Here is a 6,103-nt window from a genome sequence, read left to right as displayed (position 1 = left end):
ATCTTTCCTAGCATCAGGGTCTTTTCCAATGAGTCAGCTCTTCACATCAGGTGGCCAAAGTATTGCAGTTTCAGCTTCAACATCAGTCCTTCCATTTAATATTCAGGACTGATTTCCTTTAGGATGGACTGGTTGGATCTCCTTGCAGTCCAAGGGACTCTCAAGAGTCTTCTCCAACACCACAGTTCAAAAGCATCAATTCTTCGGTGATCAGCTTTCTTTATAGTCCAACTCTCATATCCATACATGACCTCTGGAAAAACCATAGCCTTGATTAGATGGACCTTTGTTGACAAAGTAATGTCTCTGCTTTTTAATATGCTGTCTAACTTGGTCATAACTTTCCTTCCAAGGAGTAAGCATCTTTTAATTTCATGGCTGCAATCACCATCTGCAGTGATGCAAAATAAAGTCAGCCACTGTTTCCATTGTTTCCCCATCTATTTGCCATGAAGTGATGGGACCGGATGCCATGATCTTAGTTTTCTGAATGTTGAGCTTTAAGCCAACTTTTTCACTCTCCTGTTTCACTATCATCAAGAGGCTCTTTAGTTCTTCTTCACTTTCTGCCATAAGGGTGGTATCATCTGCATATCTGAGGTTATTGATATTTCTCATGGCAATCTTGATTCCAGCTTGTGCTTCATCTAGCCCAGTGTTTCTCATGATATACTCTGCATATAAGTTAAATAAGCAGGGTGACAATATCCAGCCTTGACGTACTCCTTTTCCAATTGATAAAATGGATGAAATGCCTACCAAGGCCATGGTTCTGAAGCTGTGCTTCAAGGTGCCCTGAAGTGCTGCAGCAAACTCACAGGGATGCTACAGGACATTTGAAAACTGGAAGCACAGCATCTATTCAGATAGTGCACCAACTGTAAGCTCAAGGTAGTTGACAGGATCAGCATTAAATTGTGCAGCATCCCTTATCATGGCATACACTTGTGAAATATTGCACAAAGCAATGTAGAACAGCAAATGAGGATGGTAATGTCCAGTTATTGAAATAAATTCCTAGGCCCAGAGTGGAGCCACTTCTGAAAAACAGCAGGACCCCCTGGGGCTCCTAGCCATGGAAGCCTTTCTGTCCCCCATTTCTTGTCTGTAAGAGATAGACTGCTGCTTCCAACACCTCCCCTGAGTCCCAAAGTAAAGACACCAACAGTTGCTGATCAAGGAAGGGAGGAGTTGCAGAGACAAGGGAACAGCAGTCAAGAAACAATAGTGTAGTCTTGGGGCAGGGTCCTGGTTTCTACTTAAGGGATTCCCATAACAATATCTTTGAACTTTTTATAGAACAAAACCCCTCAATAAATGGAAGATATAGCATTCTTCATTCCAGAGAAGACCATCAGAGACCAGATTAAAGGAACCAGAAAAGTTCATCAGGAGATCATGTGAGGTCAGATTAAAGGAGTGCACACACCCAAATCTTTATCAGTAACTCCTCCCTTGAACCATTGCTATAAAATTCCTCACGAAATCCTCCCAGGTTGGGACACACAATTTTGAAGAACACAAGCCTACTGTGTCCCCCTTAGCCTGGCAAAGCAATAAAGCTATTTTTTCCTACTTCACCCAAAACTCTGTCTATGAGATTTGATTCAGCACCAGTGCAGAGAGGTCTAGTTTTTAGCATCGGTCGTAAGATGATGGAAAGACTGAAAGAGAGTTCTTGTGAGTAAACACCTGCCTGCAATGTTAATTATGAACCAACCATATAAGGGGGCTCTGTGACTACCCAGCAAACTCACATCAACCTTATAAATTGCAGCAATTTAGCATTCACACCAAGAAAGGACAGAACCCTCTAGACCCTGCATTGATCAGATCATGTTTGTGTTACATTGTTCAGTTCTAGGACCCACATCTTTAAACAGGAAATATTGTGACAAAGATTCTCTCCTTGACCAAATTTAGGTTCCTTTGAGCCCTGTTTTCAACTAGGGGTTGGCCTTGGCCCATGTTCTATCTTTAGCATACCTACCTCAGTTGTAGTAAGAATCCTGCTAAGTCAGTTTATTTAGAATCTTCCTACCCTTGATGTTGCCTCCTAGTAATTTTCCATCCACTGATTTCTTACTCAGCTCATGGGCTATAAATTCCCAGCTGTCTTGGCTGTATTTAGAGGTGAGCTGAATAGTTCTCCTTTGTTACAACACCTCGATTGCAATAGTCTTGCATAAAGTCTTCCTTAACATTTTAACAAGTGTCAAAATATTCTTTTAAAAACAACTGATACATTATAAAGTGTCTGAGAGGGTGACTCAAGAAGTGATGGGTCTTACAATCACATTCCTTGGGGGTACAGTTAAAGAGCCTAGGGCTTAATTACAGATATATGATTTTTAAAATAGCATTGCTTTTGCTCTGCCTACACATCAATACCATGTAGCAGGGGTTCCACCTGAATATCTAAGGACTCAGGAGTGGGATATGTCTAGAAGTTTGGTAGGAAATTCTCTCCAGGACAGGATCAAAGGAAGAGCCAAGGAGGCCTCTGGGGGAAATGAAGGCAGGCAGAGAGAACCATGTTATCAACCTAGAGGAACCACTGCTTGGGAGGAGGAAATATTCCTCTACTCTTCTAGATTTTTCTGGTCTAAGAACTAAAACAGACATGAAACAAATTAACAGGAGAAAATGAAACAAAATTTAATAATATATGTGTGTGTGTGTGTGCTGCTGCTGCTAAGTCACTTCAGTCGTGTCCAGCTCTGTGTGACCCCATAGACATCAGCCCACCAGACTCTCCCGTCCCTGGGATTCTCCAGGCAAGAACACTGGAGTGGTTGCCATTTCCTTCTCCAATGCATGAAAGTGGAAAGTGAAAGTGAAGTCTCTCAGTCGTCTCCGACTGTTAGAGACCCCATGGACTGCAGCCCAACATGCGCCTCCGTCCACAGGATTTTCCAGGCAAGAGCACTGGAGGGGGGTGCGTGTGTGCTAAGTTGCTTCAATTGTGTCCGACTCTTTGTGACCCTATGGACTGTAGCCTACCAGGTTCTTCTGTCCATGGGATTCTCTAGGCAAAAATACTGGAGTGGATTGCCAAGCCCTCATCCAGGGGATCTTCCTGACCCAGGGATCAAACCTCTTGTGTCTCCTGTGTTGGCAAGTGGGTTCTTTACTGCTAGTGCCACCTGGGAAGCCCCAATAATTTGAGATTTCATCTGAGTTATCAGGGAAGCCAAAGTGAAAGTTGCTCAATCGTGTCCAGCTCTTTGTATAGTCCATGGAATTCTCCAGGCCAGAATACTGGAGTGGGTAGCCTTTCCCTTCTCCAGGGAATCTTCCCAATTCAGGGATTGAACCCAGGTCTCCCGCTTTGCAGGTGGATTCTTTACCAGCTGAGCCACATGGGAAGCATATACACAACAGAAACACAGAAAAACTGAGTAACTCGGCCAAATGGCCAAAGCTCTTAAATACCATCCTCAGCTAAAGACAAAAGAGAGGCTAAAGGTATGTGACCGATGATAGAAGCAAGGTCCGGTGCTGTAAAGAGCAATATTGCATAGGAACCTGGAATGTTAGGTCCATGAATCAAGGCAAATTGGAAGTGGTCAAACAGGAGATGGCAAGAGTGAACATAGACATTCTAGGAATCAGTGAATTAAAAAGGACTGGAATGGGTGAATTTAACTCAGATGACCATTATGTCTACTAGTGTGGGCAGGAATCCCTTAGAAGAAATGGAGTAGCCATCATGGTCAACAAAAGAGTCCGAAATGCAGTACTTGGATGCAATCTTAAAAACGACAGAATGATTTCTGTTCGTTTCCAAGGCAAACCATTCAATATTACAGTAATCCAGGCCTATGCCCCAACCAGTAATGCTGAAGAAGACGAAGTTGAACAGTTCTATGAAGACCTACAAGACCTTTTAGAACTAACACCCAAAAAAGATGTCCTTTTCATTATAGGGGACTGGAATGCAAAAGTAGGAAGTCAAGAAACACCTGGAGTAACAGGCAAATTTGGCCTTGGAGCACGGAATGAAGCAGGGCAAAGGCTAATAGAGTTTTGTCAAGAGAACGCACTGGTCATAACAAACACCCTCTTCCAACAACACAAGAGAGGATTCTACACACGGACATCACCAGATGGTCAACACCGAAATCAGATTGATTATATTCTTTGCAGCCAAAGATGGAGAAGCTCTATACAGTTAGCAAAAACAAGACCAGGATATGAGTGTGGCTCAGATCATGAACTCCTTATTGCCAAATTCAGACTTAAATTGAAGAAAGTAGGGAAAACCACTAGACCATTCAGGTATGACCTAAATCAAATCCCTTATGATTATACAGTGGAAGTAAGGAATAGATTTAAGGGACTAGATCTGATAGATAGAGTGCCTGATGAACTCTGGACGGAGGTTCGTGACATTGTACAGGAGACAGGGACCAAGACCATCCCCATGGAAAAGAAATGCAAAAAAGCAAAATGGCTGTCTGAGGAGGCCTTACAAATAGCTGTGAAAAGAAGAGAAGCGAAAAGCAAAGGAGAAAAGGAAGGATATAAGCATCTGAATGCAGAGTTCCAAAGAATAGCAAGGAGAGATAAGAAAGCCTTCCTCAGTGATCAATGCAAAGACATAGAGGAAAAGAACAGAATAGGAAAAACAAGAGATCTCTTCAAGAAAATTAGAGATTCCAAGGGAACATTTCATGCAAAGATGGGCTCGATAAAGGCCAGAAATGGTATGGACCTAACAGAAGCAGAAGATATTAAGAAGAGGTGGCAGGAATACACAGAAGAACTGTACAAAAAAGATCTTCACGACCAAGATAGTCAAGATAACGTGATCACTGACCTAGAGCCAGACATCTTGGAATGTGAAGTCAAGTGGGCCTTAGAAAGCATCACTACAAACAAAGCTAGTGGTGGTGATGGAATTGCAGTTGAGCTATTTCAAATCTTGAAAGATGATGCTGTGAATGTGCTGCACTCAATATGCCAGTAACTTTGGAAAACTCAGCAGTGGCCACAGGACTGGAAAAGGTCAGTCTTCAATCCAATCCCAAAGAAAGGGAATGCCAAAGAATGCTCACACTACCGCACAATTGCACTCATCTCACACGCTAGTAAAGTCATGCTCAAAATTCTCCAAGCCAGGCTTCAGCAATATGTGAACCGTGAACTCCTGGATGTTCAAGCAGGTTTTAGAAAAGGCAGAGACACCAAAGATCAAATTGCCAACATCTGCTGGATCATGGAGAAAGCAAGAGAGTTCCAGAAAAACATCTATTTCTGCTTCATTGACTATGCCAAAGCCTTTGACTGTGTGGATCACAATAAACTGTGGAACATTCTGAAAGAAATGGGAATCCCAGACCACCTGACCTGCCTTTTGAGAAACCTGTATGCAGGTCAGGAAACAACAGTTAGAACTTTACATGGAACAACAGACTGGTTCCAAATAGGAAAGGGAGTGCGTCAAGGCTGTATATTGTCACCTTGCTTATTTAACTTATATGCAGAGTACATCATGAGGAACGCTGGGCTGGAAGAAGCACAAGCTGGAATCAAGATTGCTGGGAGAAATATCAATAATCTCAGATATGCAGATGACACTACCCTTATGGCAGAAAGTGAAGAGGAACTCAAAAGCCTCTTGATGAAAGTGAAAGAGGAGAGTGAAAAGGTTGGCTTGAAGCTCAACATTCAGAAAACAAAGATCATGGCATCTGGTCCCATCACTTCATGGGAAATAGATGGGGAAACAGTGGAAACAGTGTCAGACTTTATTTTGGGGGGCTCCAAAATCACTGCAGATGCTGATTGCAGCCGGGAAATTAAAAGACGCTTACTCCTTGGAAGGAAAGTTATGACCAACCTTGATAATATATTAAAAAGCAGAGACATTACTTTGCCAACCAAGGTCCGTCTAGTTAAGGCTATGGTTTTTCCCGTGGTCATGTATGGATGTGAGAGTTGGACTGTGAAGAAAGCTGATCACCAAAGAATCGATGCTTTTGAACTGTGGTGCTGGAGGAGACTCTTGAGAGTCCCTTGTACCGCAAGGAGATCCAACCAGTCCATTCTAAGGGAGATCGATCCTGAGTGTTCATTGGAAGGACTGATGCTAAAGCTG

This window comes from Moschus berezovskii, chromosome 6, assembly GCF_049115385.1.
Source record: "Moschus berezovskii isolate FMDL1 chromosome 6, NW_MosBer_1.0, whole genome shotgun sequence".
In the NCBI taxonomy this organism is placed as follows: Eukaryota; Metazoa; Chordata; class Mammalia; order Artiodactyla; family Moschidae; genus Moschus; species Moschus berezovskii.
This window is presented reverse-complemented; position numbering follows the sequence as displayed.